This window comes from Macaca fascicularis, chromosome 17 (genome assembly GCF_037993035.2).
Source record: "Macaca fascicularis isolate 582-1 chromosome 17, T2T-MFA8v1.1".
Taxonomy (NCBI): Eukaryota; Metazoa; Chordata; class Mammalia; order Primates; family Cercopithecidae; genus Macaca; species Macaca fascicularis.
Window position 1 is genome coordinate 23,377,044 of NC_088391.1, and position 14,912 is coordinate 23,391,955.

Genomic DNA, 14,912 nt, shown 5'->3' on the forward strand with positions numbered 1-14,912 from the left:
AGCAGAGAGAAGGTTCCCACTATGCAGAGTGAAAGGGAGTGTTAGCAAGAGTCAGTAGAGATCACCTGATCCACAACAAGTCAAACATAGACTGCTGGGCAAGCAGTGAATGGTCACCATTAGCAATTATTTGTTAAGTTAAGAAATGAACAGCACAAATCCTGCAGATTGTATTTTTCTAAAATCAGCTCACAAACACATAATATTTAACAGGAAGGGGGAGAAACAAGCCACCTGAAGATAAAATTGATGGCATTCTATGCTCCCAAAAGACATTCACCATCTTCCAGGAGGAGTGAAGGTATTGATTGTCCACTGGGTGACTTTACTCTCACATCGTCAAAGCCTTTACCTCACCTAGAGGCTCTACTTTCTCAGAAAACCAAATGATCAAGTTACCAGATTAGAAAAACAATCTGTTTTAAGGACGAAAAAGTTTTGGCCTAAAGTGCATTGATGTACTTACTTTTAACAGAGTGATAGGAAATAGTTTTTCATAGACTCAGAGGAGGTGAGCATAGAAAGGGGGCATGGATGTTGCTAGCCCAGCAGCAGTACAGCTGTGGAATCCCTTCTCCAGGGGAGGCCCCTCAGCTACCCCAGTATGTAAAAGAAATCAAAGGGAGCTGCTCTGGCCAAAGTCAGAAAGGACCTGGAAACCTCAAATCACAGCTTTTGCCTAACCCTAAATAAGCCAGTGTAAAACCAAACAAAACAAAACAAAAAAGGAGAAGAAGACGAAAAATCCTCAAGGAAGCAGAAGCTGTGAAAGTTTGGATGATTTGCTCAAAGACACACAGGTGTAAGGGATGGGTTTAGGATACAGCTCCTGACTCCAGGTTCTGGCTTTTCCTGCTGTGCCCACAGAGAGGATGTCAAATCCAAAAGATGCCATTTCCCCTTGCAGTGTGTGCACTCACAGGACCCACATGGTGTATCTGTAAGGCACACTGGAGTAATAGACGGAGGTCATTGGTCCTTGGGGATTGGGTGGTTCCAAGCCTGGCCCAGCCACCCTGAGGGGCAAGAGACATTTTTCTCTCCATACATCTGTAACTCATCCCTGTGGGGAACACAAGCTGGGAAGCTCTAGGCTAAGTAGTCTGGCTCCCTACTCTTCCAGAGAAAAACAAGAGAGGAAAAGATTTGGGCCTGATCATGTTCTAACTGTGCCTTCAGTGCTAATCATGTACTGTTTTCTACACTTGCTCAGCAGCAAGACGTCCTATGCACCTGGAACAGGGCTGTGTGCTAAACCACGTCAGCAGAAGCTGGCTGTAGGGATGGGGAAAGAGGACAGATGCCAAATGTCTAGCACGGTGGTGACAACAGGAGATACTCAATGAAGAACATTCTCTCCCACATCCCCACCCACCCCTAGGACTGTTACCAACAGCAGTCTTCAAACCACAAGGGGGACATCAAAGCTGACTTCCAGTAAACCAGGCTTGCTCAAACTGCTTAAGAGAAAAAAAAAAGGAACTTTTGCTTTAAACATAGCTTTAAGGAGAAAAGTTGTGTCTCTCAACTAATATAAATATATTTAATATTTGAGATGTTGGCTACAACCAACCTTAATATTGTTTTGAAACGTTCAAGCAGTAACAGACCACAAATTGAGAGATATGCAGGCTTCCTCGATGTGCCAGCTCGATTATACTACTTACTCTGTGGACTTTCTGCTCAGAGATTAACTGTGACCGTTTCATTTCATTTCACACTTTCCCATTTAAAATGGTATGTCGCTGAGCTAATGCACTTAGCATAGCCATTTCCTGTTTGGTTTTCCTTTTCTATTTAAATACTGTAAAAGATATTGCACTATTCCCTGTGTGGGCTTTAATCAGTAAGTCTAATTTTATTGGGTAAATTACATAACCAGTGACCTACAAAGGCATCTGCTTCTAGCCAGTTGTGTGACCTTAGGCAAGTTTCTTATCTTCCTTGGTCTCAGGTCTTCGTTAAAAAAAATAGGATTAATAATGCCCCCACTGTTAGGAAAATTAATTGTTGGGGGGATTGAGATAATGTGTTTACATTTCTTAGCACATAGGCCCCTTCCCAGATTCTTGTAGGAAGGTAAGAGAGTAATAATTCAGATTCTGAATGTGCTAGAACTATTCTAAATGCTTTCTGCACACTTACTCACTTAATCTTCTCAAGGACATTGTGAGCTAGAAATTATGATTATTCCCATTTTACAGAAGAAGAAACTTGGACATAGAGAGGTTAAGGAACTTGAACCCACACACAAGTAAGAGGGGTCAAGTTCATGCAGTTGGTTCCAGAAGCTGAATTCATAGCTCTATGACCCTTGCCAAATGTAGGTTCCTAACATCAACATTTTTGGGTGATTCCATATGTCTGTGATTCATAAATTTTTGTGAAAGAAAGCCAACTTCTCTTTTAATATAGTCAAAGTGCTGGACAGAAGTTTAATAATTCTATTGGTATAGCCTCTCTTCCCAAGAATAATACTAGATTCAAACCAAATCAGATAAATGGCTGCCCAGGCACCTTCCCCTGCTCTGCTCAATGTCCTCTTAATTTAACCACAGTCTCAGAGAAAACCAAAATCTGTCCTTTGAGTTTCAAATGAATTGCCTCATATTCCCACCTGAGGGATGCTTACGCCCCTTTCTCCTGCTGGATTCTAGATGGAGAGGGAAGGTGTATTTTTCCATACTGCCGGTCAAGTTCCAGTTCTTTCTGCAGAAATATTAAATCTATGTATAAATATGTGCATCACCACACTGTCCACTGTGGGCTTTCTCTAACATGTGGATCTGGATGTCAAAAATCCAATCCCTTCTCTTGATTTATACACACACACACACACACACACACACACACACACACACACACGTCTTTATCTGTTCTGTTTTGTAATTTATATGTACTTTAGATCCTTTGCTGAAGACTTGGATAAATAAAGGGGTTTATATGATACCAATTCCAACAAATTAAAACAATTTAAAATTGACGTTATGTAATTTTTTTTCCCATCAATTGGGGCCTCTACCACGTGGTTCAACAATCTCCCCACCCTTCTACCCAGATTCTCACTAGTAAAAAATAGCATACTTTCTTTTTTTTATGCAGAGCAAGTCAACTCTGTCTTTGTTCAATCTTTTCCTTCCATAACTTTCCTTAGGCTTTTTTGTTCAACTCTTTGCATCAGGCTGGCTCATCAAGGTAGGAGAAATTCTGAAGCCAGCTACTTAGATAATCTGTTTTCTTAGATGGCATTAAGATTGTCCACAACTGGAATAAGTAATGCATCTCTGAGATTAACCAACCTTGACAGTTACATAGCAAGTTTCAACATCCCATTATAATTCTCTCTCTTACAACTCAAGGCAATTGCCTCTTGTCCTTTGTTCAGAAACCCAGGGTGCAGGATTCATTAACCCTTAACTAATATTCCATTCTAGAGATTGTGGGCTTCTTGGTGTGAAAGCTGTTTTTAATTTTCTCCAACCCTTGAGGCCACTGACTGGAGGTGAGGAGATAGAAAGTGAGGCAAGAGAAGCAGTTACCTGGGAAAGCTCTCAGCACTATGGGGGTGGGAAAGAAAGAGCACTGATCAAAGGACAAAGGGGCAGAGTTTAGGTGGCACCACTGGAGGTGACTCAGAGAAGGGACCATGGCAGAGACAGCCTCAAAGCTTGACTTGTCTGGGAGCCCTGAGAGAATAATTTTCAATTTTCAGTAACTGAAAATTAGGTCCAGGTCTGCCCTGTTTTACGTTTTGCTAATGTGCAGCAAGCTGCCATTTTTCTTTCCTCTATTCATTTGATCTCATGACCAGCATTTCCAATTAATATTTGTTTAACACCAGGCCTGGGGTAGATATTTGGAGAACAGACGGAGAAGAAAATGCCCGCACCCTGCCCTGGAAACTTTCGGAGATACCTGCTGATTCTTCTGGTGCTGCTGTACTTGTAACTGCAAAGCAAGTGCACCAGCCATTCTGCCCAGATTCAGTCCCAACCAGCTTCCTACTGGGGGAAGGAAGAACACAATAGGAATTAGTGAAATTTCCAGTTTTGCCAAATACATGGACTTTGACACACAATAAAAATGTGTTTATAAAAGTTAAAAATGCCTTATGAAAGTGTACACTTACAAAGTAGAAAGCTGTTCAACCCTAGTCCTGCCAGCCCTGGGAACGCGGACAGCCCGGTCCTGAAGGAGGGCAGTGAGATCTTCCAGCAACACTTCAGAGTGGGTGCCATCGGATGGCTTCTCCTCAGGGAAGCCATTTGCCATCAAATAAAAATATTTCCTCTCATTTAATTATGTAGATTTTTGCTAAATTAAATGTACTAAGAGGCTGGAATCCAACATTTACAAAGGAAAAATCTCAGACTCCTCTGTTTTCTGCTGGCCTGTGCTTTCTTAAAAACAGACACCGGGCAATGGAAAATGTGGTAAAAGTTTTAATGCTCATGCTAAAAGGAAAAACACCTTTCCTTTCCTTTCCTTTACATTGGCCAGCCACACCTGGCAAGGCAAAGACCAGCTGAGTGAAAAGTCATTTGTGTAAAATCCAGCCAAGCTGTCAGTTGAGCTTAGCAAGTAGTGACTTGGAAACAAAAAAATTAGGGGAAAGAAACTCATCTTCAGATATATTTTATTTTTGGTGTTTATATATATATATATATATATATTATATATATTACATATACATGGACTTTGACACACAATAAAAATGTGTTTATAAAAGTTAAAAATGCCTTATGAAAGTGTACACTTACAAAGTAGAAAGCTGTTCAACCCTAGTCCTGCCAGCCCTGGGAACGCGGACAGCCCGGTCCTGAAGGAGGGCAGTGAGATCTTCCAGCAACACTTATATATATATATATATATATATATATATAGAATTGACAAGGAGTACATTGAATTCATCTTCAAAGAAATGTTCTCAAGAAAATATCCCAAAATATCCCAAAACATACCATTTTAATTTATATTAATGCTTGACATGAAATGGGAGAAAATGAAAAGTAATGAAAACCATTTTCCATAAAGTAGGACATATTTGCTCTAAAATTTCCAGTGTGATGCTAGTCTTTTATGGAGCTGAAAAAAGGAGGCAGAAAAGAGGGACTCCTAACAATGTCTGTAAGTCTTTTCTCTAATTCAGCCACAAAGGGATTTACATGTTGTTCTTGCTTGATCCCAAAACATGTGTCCCCAGGTGGGAAAAGAAATCTGGTGGTAGGGAGAGGAGAAAATTCCACTCTCAGCTTTTCCACATGGCTTTATTAAAAAATCATTTTACTTTTTTGGAAACAATTTTTATATATGAAAAATAGAAACACAGATGCTTCCTAACAGATCCTGATGATCCCATGCCTTGAGACTGTATTCAGAAAGGTGAAGAGATAGAGATGTTTCTCTCTGCTCTGAAAAGAGCACACAGTCACTGCCTCAGCACCACTACCTCCCTGTCCAGGGCAAGTCTTGGGATGCTTCTGAATTTGTACATAACGCTGAAGTCTGCAAAAGCCTTCTCTAGCATTAAATTCCCTAGTCAACTCTTAGGCCCCTTTAAACCGTGAACAAGACGACCCTTGTTCTGGAAAATCTATCTATCTTGCCAACACACACATATATACAAAAACACAACTGTTGGGCAAATAAATCTTTCCAGAGAAAATAGATTCCTTTCCAATTCAGTCAACTGTACTGAGCTGGAAAGTGAGAAACGTTATTTTTCCAGGACGAAGGAAAAACAAGATCTCTCCTTGTTTACCCTGTCTAGCCCATTTCAAAAGAAGGTCAGTTTAATGCCTTCATTTAAAAAAAAAAAAAAAAAAAAACCTCAAGTGTTGTGTATCAGAAGACACTTAGTTCCTTTCAGGCTGGGAATCACACATTGAAGCTCTGTGTCTTTTTCCCTTTGACCTAAGATACACATGGTAGGGCTGAATTGCCTACTGCCCTGGAGATGTCAAAAGTATCAGGAGTGGGAAGGACAGAGTCTGGTGATGTGGAATTCTTTGCTATTGGCCAGCCTCCTGATTGCCAGCCTGTGTCCCACCCCACTCACTGAGCATGAAACATGGAGCTTATGAATTGATCCCCACGTCATTCAAGGCCACACACATTCTCCATGCTTACTTCTCCATATTCCCCATAATTTGAGGGCCTGGATCATCCCCTTGGAGAGTGAGAAAACATGGAGTTATAATGTTCCTGACTGAAGAGCATGGATAGAATATAAATTGGACACAATGCTTGTCTATTCCCTGGGATGCTCTTTAGGACTTAAAGTTCTAAGTCTCAGGGAAGTCCTAACTACAGCGACAGTAACTGGAGTCTGAGGATTCCAGCTTCCTCGTTCCTCAACATAAATATAGGCTTCACATGTATAGCATGTAGCATATAGTTGTTGCCCAGTAAAAATTTCTGTTTCTATTTTTTCACCAAAAAATTTCTATTTGCCATTAGATATGGCAGAAGAAAGGTAATAATTTCATATATTTTCATTTCTTCCAAGCATCATTAGTTCTTGTCTTATCTAATTTGTGGTTGCCATAAGGGTATGCAATTATACATATTTCTTCTCTGCCTCATCCCAAACCTATTCCAAACAGAATAGTCTGATATATGACTGCTGGGTCACAGTGGCACATGAGCCAGAGCCAAATGGAAAAAAATGCAAAATATCTTACTAGTAACTATATTGATTACATGTTAACAAGATAATATTTTGTATATACTGGATTAAATTCAATATATCATTAAAATAAATTTGACCTATTCCTTTTTACTTTTTTAATATTGCTACTAGAAATTTAAAATTACACATGTGGCCTGCACTGTATTCCTATTAGACAGTGCTGGTGTAGACTACTTTGTGAAATGTAGAATAAATAAGGTAATAATTAAAGGTAAGGGCCTATGATAATAACTAGCCTTTATGGTACATTTACTATATCTGGCATTTTATATGATTTTATTTCATTCTAATAACGTTTATGAAAGGTAATTATTATTAGCCCATTTGTTGAAAGTATCCTGCCCAAAATTGTATAGCATGCTAGCAGAGCTGGTATTTAAATTCTGGGTTTCTGGCACTAGAATACACGAGCTTTACAGTCTAAAATGATATCTCTTAAGTATTCCTTATCTCACTTAAAAAAAATTCCCAAGAATGTTGACATCAGGTGACCTGGAAAAAACAGGATTATCTACTCCATTAGTTACTAATTACAGCTTTAAAATTTTGATAATCTGAAAATCAGTGTTATGTATTTTTTATTTTATTATTGAGAAGGAATAATAATAGAAACGTTGGTCTCTAACCTATGAATTTAAACTGGAGAAAATTAAAAATTAAACTTCTGTCTTTCCTAAACACAGAAGAAAAGGGAAACTTATTTGATGGGAAAGACGTTAATATTCATTGAGCACCTACTATTTCCATTTGTGTCCCATAAATGCATTATTCTTAACAGGTCCAAAACAGAAAACATCATCTTTATCCCCAAACCAGCTCCTCCTCATCCTCCATTCTCTATCTTAGGTATAGTCACCTGAATCTACCTACTTACTCACTTACGCCAGAAACCTCACTGTTTTCTCAGCTCCTCTCATTTCTTTACCCTCCTTTCAGTCTTGCCAGTTTATAGAACACGGGTATTCTTACTTTGCCTGAGCAGTAGAGATTGTGCTTCCCAGTGACTGTGCCAAGTTCTTATTCTTATCAGCAGAACGTTTTCCCATATCCCCCAGCACATGGAGTTATTCAGCTTGCTAATGTTCTCCAAATAGGCATAAAATTATATCTCATTGTTATGTTAATTAGCTGAGGTACTTATGATTTGTTCATTTTTTGGGTTCATTGCTTTGTAAATTGCCTGTTCATATACTTTGCCCATTTCTCTAAATGAAGTTGCTCTCTTTACCTTGTTTGATTTGACTTCTTATTTGATCTGGTCTCTTCATTTATATTCTAGATAGGAATCCCTTGTCTGTTTGAATATTATAAGTCTCTGTTCCTATTTTTAAATATGTTTCTAACTTTATCCATGTTATGTGTCTTTCTGTATAATTAAAAAAACTTAATTTTGATATATATCAATAATCAATGTTATACCACATGGCTTTTGTGAAGTTTTTGTTTAAGTTTTGAAATGCTCTACTGGTCCAACATTACATACATTTTTAGAACAAATTTATTATGAATTTCAGACTAGAATTTTGATGGAATTACACTATACCTACTAGATATATGCAGAGAGGGTTAACGTCTTTATGATATTAAATCTTCCCATATAACAATAAGAAATATTTCTCATTCACTCAGGAAGTTTTTCAAGGGGGCTGTATGTATTCTTGTTTAATTACCAGATATTTTTAGTTGTTGCTACTATAAATCGTATCTTGCTTTTAAAAAAATAACATTTTATAGTTGCTTGCTGTTGGAAATGCTCTTATAGTTTGATCACATGTCCACCAAGTTTTTACTGTTTAGCTGTTGATCCTATTGTTTATTCTGAATAGATGGATATATCATCTGCAAACACTGACAGTTAATTTCTTCCTTTCCAATCACCATTTTTATCCTTCTTTCCTTCAATGTGGGTTAGGATTTCCAACAGTGTCATATTGGTTGTGTTATATAGTGGCTTATCACAGTGAGAATGCTTGTCTTAACAGGAATGCACTTAAATTTTCTCCATTAACTATAATGTTTGTGGAGGTTTTGGAATATAACCAAAATCCACTTAGGGGAATTAAAGAAATCCTTTTCTACTCTTTGCTAAGAGCTTTTATCATAAATAAGCAAAGAATTTATCAAGTACTTTTTCTGCATCAATTGAAATTATTGTGAGATTTAAAAAATTTAATTTACTAATGTTCTTAATTTTGTTGGCAGAATCCCTAATAAGGAATCATTCATTAATCAAGCTGTATTATTTTAAAACATACTATTGGATTCAATTAGCTAATATTTTAAAAGATATTTTTCATCTACTTGAGTAAGATAAATGGAGCTATAATTTTCTTTCTTTCTTTGTAAAACACCATCGTTGTAAAATGTCCATCTGATTGCACCAATATCATAAAATGAACTCAGCCAGCTTTTGCCATATCTGTTTTGGAATAACAGAATACAGATGAGAATTTGTTGTTCCTCAAGAGTTTGATAGAATGCACCTGTAAAACCATTTGGGCCTACATTTTTTTGAGAAGACAGATCATTGATTGCATTTAATCTCTAAAATCTGTTGGTTTAGTCAAGTGTCCTATTCTTTATGTCAATTTTGGCATTTAATATTTTTTCATTTTGATTAGGTTTTCAAAGTTTTTATATTTTCTCTCTTCTAATATGTCAATGCTTTTTGAAAATGATACCTGTTGATAGAGAATTCAAACAATATAGAAAATATTAAAGAAAAAAATAACAAAAATCCACCCCAAATCCTATGCTCCAGAAATAATCATAATATAAACATCTATAGAGATATTTTTATAGCAGTCATCTTTCTATGTACAGAATTATAATAATAATAATAACAATAGACACACATATAGCACTTATTATTATTATACACAGATACTGTATTAGTCTTTTCTTGCATTGCTATAAAGAAATATCTGAGACTGGGTAATTTATAAAGAAAAGAGGTTTAATTGGCTCGTGGTTCTTCAAGCTGTACAGGGAAGCATAGCAACTTCTGCTTTTGGAGAGGCCTCAGGAAACTTACAATCATGGCGGAAGGCAAAGAGGGAATGAGGCGTCTCACATGGTGGGAGTAGAAGCAAGAGAGAGGGGAGGTGATACACACTTTGAAACAACCAGATCATGCAAGAACTCACTCACTCATTACCACAAGAACAGTACCAAGAGGATGGTACTAAATCATTCATGAGAAACCGCCCCAACGATCCAATCACCTCTCACCAGGCCTCACCTCCAACACTGGGGATAACAACTGAACATGAGATTTGGGTGGGAACACAGATCTAAACCATATGAGATACTGATAGAATAATTATGTACATATATAGATAGAAGAATGGATGCTTAGAAAGCTAAATGATGGATAGACAGATATATAACCCTGCAAGTATTTCTATTACAAGACCTACGAGAACTTTTTATTTGCATTTAATGATCACAAATATATCCCCTACAGGATTCTGCACTCAATGAGAGTGGGAACCCTGTTCTATGCATCACTGCAGCCAGGCTGGTTTCTGGCATTGATTCAAGTTTATAGAATGTTTATTGAATGAGTGAGTAAATGAAGAACATGCAGTGCAATGTGCAAACATCGTTCAAGGAACGACATACATTTTGCTTATGTAATCCTTCCCAGCCCCTTGCAAAGAAGATGTATCATCCCCATTTTTCAGATGAGGAACTGAAATAGGAAGAAAGTAATTTGCCCAGGGCGTAAAGAGCAACATGCTGGATTCTGGCACGGGCTCTGATTCTGATAGCCCCCCTTTCCACTATACCACACTGATACTCAGAACAAATACCCCAAGAGGCCAAAAAAGGTATGAAGAATCTGCAGTTCCTTCATTGAAAAAATATTTATTAAGCTCCTAAACACCATGCACTGGGATAGGAACTGAGTTTCAATGACTCCTAAACAAGGCTCCTGCACTGTATCCCAACAACGCAAAAAAAAACAACCTATGGTTATGCTGTGCTCTGGAGTGTGTTGTGTGAGCGAAGGGAGAAGTACAAAAAAGAAGGTAGTTCCTAGAGGCCTCCTATGTAAAAGCAGGAAAATAGAAGGCAGGCAATTGGAGGAGCCAGGGACACTGCTCCAGGCCAACACGGGTCCAGCAGTGGAAGTGACGAAAACAGGAGGGCCCTGTGGGAGACACAGCAGCCCTGCTTAGAAAATGGGCCTACCCACTTTGGGCCTACCAATTAGGGAAAAAGGCCCTCGCTGCTGACCAATTAGAAGAAGGTTCCCTTTCATCTCGCTGACCCAGCCCCATGCTGCACACATCGCAGGGGCCGAACAAGAGCAAGTCTCAGTCCCGACTGCCCTGACTTAGCTGGGTGCCCTTGTCACAACAAAACCCACATCATCACCCAGCCCCCTGGGCGAAGCTCTCAGTAGGGCAGCCCTCATCATAGCTCCCTTTATTTAAGGCCACTTTTACAAGTCATTAGAACAGATCCTGGTTGGTTTTATGACATCTGCCCCCTAAGGTTAACAAATATGTCAATCAAGAGGTTTATAATCCAAGGAGGGAAAGGAGGCAGGGCAGGTTATTTTCTAGTGACTTTCGTATTACCAGAAATCCCAATTAAGAATTTCAGATTTTTTTTTTTTTTTTTAGACACGGTCTTACTCTGTCACCCCGGCTGGAGTGCAGTGGCAGAGTCTCAGCTCACTGCAACCTCCACCTCCCAGGTTCAAGTGATTCTCCTGCCTCAGCCTCCCTAGTAGTTGGGATTACAGGCACCTGCCGCCATATCCAGCTAATTTTTGTAGAGAAGGGGTTTCATCATGTTGGCCAGGCTGGTCTTGAACTCCTGACCTCAAGTGATCCGCCTGCCTCAGACTCCCAAAGTGCTGGGATTAGAGGCATGAGCCATTGCACTGGCCAAGAATTCCAGATTTCTTAACATTGTTTTCAAACATCACCAGTTCTCCAAGAAGCTATATACACTGGAGAAGAGTGTGTTTAAAAACAATTTTTTGTACCGTGTTCTTTTCTCTTCGTTAAAAATTTTAAATCTTTGTTTTGAAGTTTAACATACACACAGAAAAGTGCACAAATTTTAAGTGTACAGCTCAATAAAGTTTTACAAAATGACTGTATCCAAGTAACCAGCACCCAAGTCAAAAAACAGAATTATTAATAACATCCAGAAACCCTCTCATATCTTCTTCCAGCCACTGCTCCCTCTCCACAGGTAACCTCCGCTTTTAACTGCTAACACCCCAGGCTCATTTTGCCTGTTTGTGAACTCTACATAAACAGAATAATTTAGTGGGTTCTCTTTCCTGTCTGGCTTCTTTTCCTCAACCTTATATTTGTGAGACTGATACATGGTCTTGCCAGTAGCAATAGTTCATTTATTCTCATGCTGTATAGTATGCCCTTGTGGGGATGTATCATAAATTATTTCATTCATTCTACTGTTGGTGGACATTTGGATCATCTTCAGTTTAGGGCTAATGTGAACAGTTACCAGTCTGTTTTTAGTGTTTGATTGTTATTAACATACCCCTGCCAAAAGCCACATCAAATGTGAATGTGAAATTCAAGGGCTGATAAATTGCTGTGGCCGTAGGAAGCAAAAATAACTGTAAAAGATCTTTTATCTTGATTAGAAAACTTAAAGACATGTTACCATATAAGCCAATTATATACTGTATAAGCAATTATATGCAGTTCATTGCATAATGCTGGTAGTCATTAGACTGTGAGAAGCAAATAAGATTGATGAATTATCAGGTAAAGAATAGGGGCTATGTGATTCTGGCAACAGCTGGTCAATTTTACTCCCTGCGTTTAGAAGAGCTTGGTAACTTTTTCATGATATGACAATGTGATATTCATAGGATTGTGCGTATAAACTGTGCTGATTGACTTCAAACTCTGTGAGGTAGGTGGCAAGTAGCATCACTTTCATTTTCCAGAAAAGGGAGTTTAGACAAATTGCTTTCCCTCCCTCTCCCCATGCTCAGGACGGCAAGTTAGTGTCATGGCTACAGAACGATAGGCTTCTGCCTGTGAGCAGAGCTTCTCCAACTGTCCTCCCCACATGTGCCCAATATGCAGCAGGAAGGCAGTGGGAGGAACTGCAGCCTTGAGGTGGGAGGAATTCTATTAATACCTTGGATATTTATAGTACTCTGGAGTACTTCGAGCATCTTTTCAGAAGAGCTGGCCAAAGTCTGTGACTCATATGCCAACACAAGGAGCAATGTCATTTTGGAGACAGGCTGTCACATGGCTCTTGCAACTTCCGAGACTCCTTATAGGGGCCAATTTCTCACCCCTGGTTATTATATTCAAGAAATTGATGAATTAATCAAGGAACAATCCTTGAAGATGTTTTCTGGGCATCTCCACACAGGCTGGCTCCATCCCAGCGGTTCTTTGCCTTTTGTGCTGTGAATTTCCTGGGCCATCTGGTAAAGGCTTACAGACTCCTTTTCAGAATATTGTTTTAAAATGTGTAAAATAAAATACATGGAATTACAAAGGAAACAAAGCATATTGAAATACAGTTATACAAACTGTAGAAACAAAAACAAGTTTGTGATCTAATAATATGTGTGTTTCTTTACTGACATGTTCCACAACCAGATCTAGAGGTGAGAAAAGAATCAACATAATTTCAAAGTAATGATAAGTATTCACAATATTTGACAATACCTGCAATAATGTGATGTGATATTAAAATACTTTTCCTTCTATTGGTGACAGTCACAGATACTGCAACTACTTCTGCAGTTTGCCGCCTATCATCATAGTTGAAAGAGATTTAAAATTTCCATTAGAGGTTAGTAAAAACGTCAGAGGTATCTTTTTTTCCTGTCTAAATTCACAGACACCTGAATTCCATCCCTCATTCCTGAAATCTATTCCTACCTTAATACCCCAAAGATGGCTCCTGGGTTAGGTGCACACACACACACACACACACACACACACACACACACACACACACACACACACACACACACACACACCCCTACCTCTAAACACCATCAGCTATCTGAAACCTGGCAGCCTCTCTCCAGAAAGCTGGACTCCAGGCCAGTCCTGTGGCCTAGCCAGAGAGTAGGAAGCTAAGGGCTTGTGATTATGAATCTCAGATTCTGCTACTACTACCAAGTAAGAATTGGCCTTAGGTATAATCAAGGTCAGTTCCCGCATGGCTCCTTGTGACAGGGCTGAGTAACAGGCCTTCTTTTCAATGATGTTCTAAACAATTGGCAAGTTCAGATGATATCCAGGAACTACTGTTAATATGAAGTTGATGCTCATTAAGTGGATGAAAGCATTATGATTATTAAAGAAAATGTCCACATTTTAAAAAGATGCATGCTGAAGTATACAGGGGTAAATAACATATCTGGGTTTTATAATCGAAGTTTTTTTTTTTTAATGACTCTGGGTTAAGAAGGGGATGAATGAAGCAAGAGTGGTGAAAAATTCAATTAAAATTTCTGGACTGTAGGTGATGCTTATATAGGGGCTAGTTATACTGTTCCCTCTGCTTTAGCTTATGTTTAAAACTTTTTCCTATAAAAACCTTAAAAATAATTTTGGACCAAAAAATTAGGTGGAGAATAGTTTTTTATAGTGCCAATTTGCTTTTTATCATTTTTAATTTTTTTTTTACATTTTTACAATATTTTATTTTTTTTTTTTTATTTTTACTTTTTATTTTTATTTTACTTTAAGATCTGGGATACATGTGCAGAAAGTGCAGGTTTATCACATAGGTATACATGTGCCATGGTGGTTTGCTGCACCCATCAACCCATCATATAGGTTTTAAGCCCCAAATGCATCAGGTATTTGTCCTAATGCTCTCCCTTCCCTTGCCCCCTACCCACTGACAGTCCCCGGTATGTGATGTTCCCCTCCCTGTGTCCATGTGTTCTCATTGTTCAGCTTCCACTTATTTTTTTTTTCTTTTAGCAAAATTATTTATTTATTTATTTTGTATTATACTTTAAGTTCTAGGGTACATGTGCACAACGTGCAGGTTTGTTACATATGTATACACGTGCCATGTTGGTGTGCTGCACCCATTAACTTGTCATTTACATTAAGTATATCTCCTGATGCTGTCCCTCCCCCCTCCCCCCCTCCCCACAATAGGACCCAGTGTGTGATGTTCATCTTCCTGTGTCCAAGTGATCTCATTGTTCAATTCCCACCTATGAGTGAGAACTTGC

At 38.6% G+C, this 14,912-nt stretch overlaps 2 long non-coding RNA genes across 3 annotated transcripts in view; one reads left to right on the forward strand and one right to left on the reverse strand.

Annotated features, from left to right (window-relative positions):
- The window catches only part of LOC102116201 (uncharacterized), a 176,331-nt gene that overhangs the window by 145,299 nt on the left and 16,120 nt on the right, over positions 1-14,912 (reverse strand). The window lies entirely within an intron of this gene.
- The window catches only part of LOC107127941 (uncharacterized), a 101,562-nt gene that overhangs the window by 68,758 nt on the left and 17,892 nt on the right, over positions 1-14,912 (forward strand). The gene's annotated exons all lie outside the window — the stretch shown is intronic.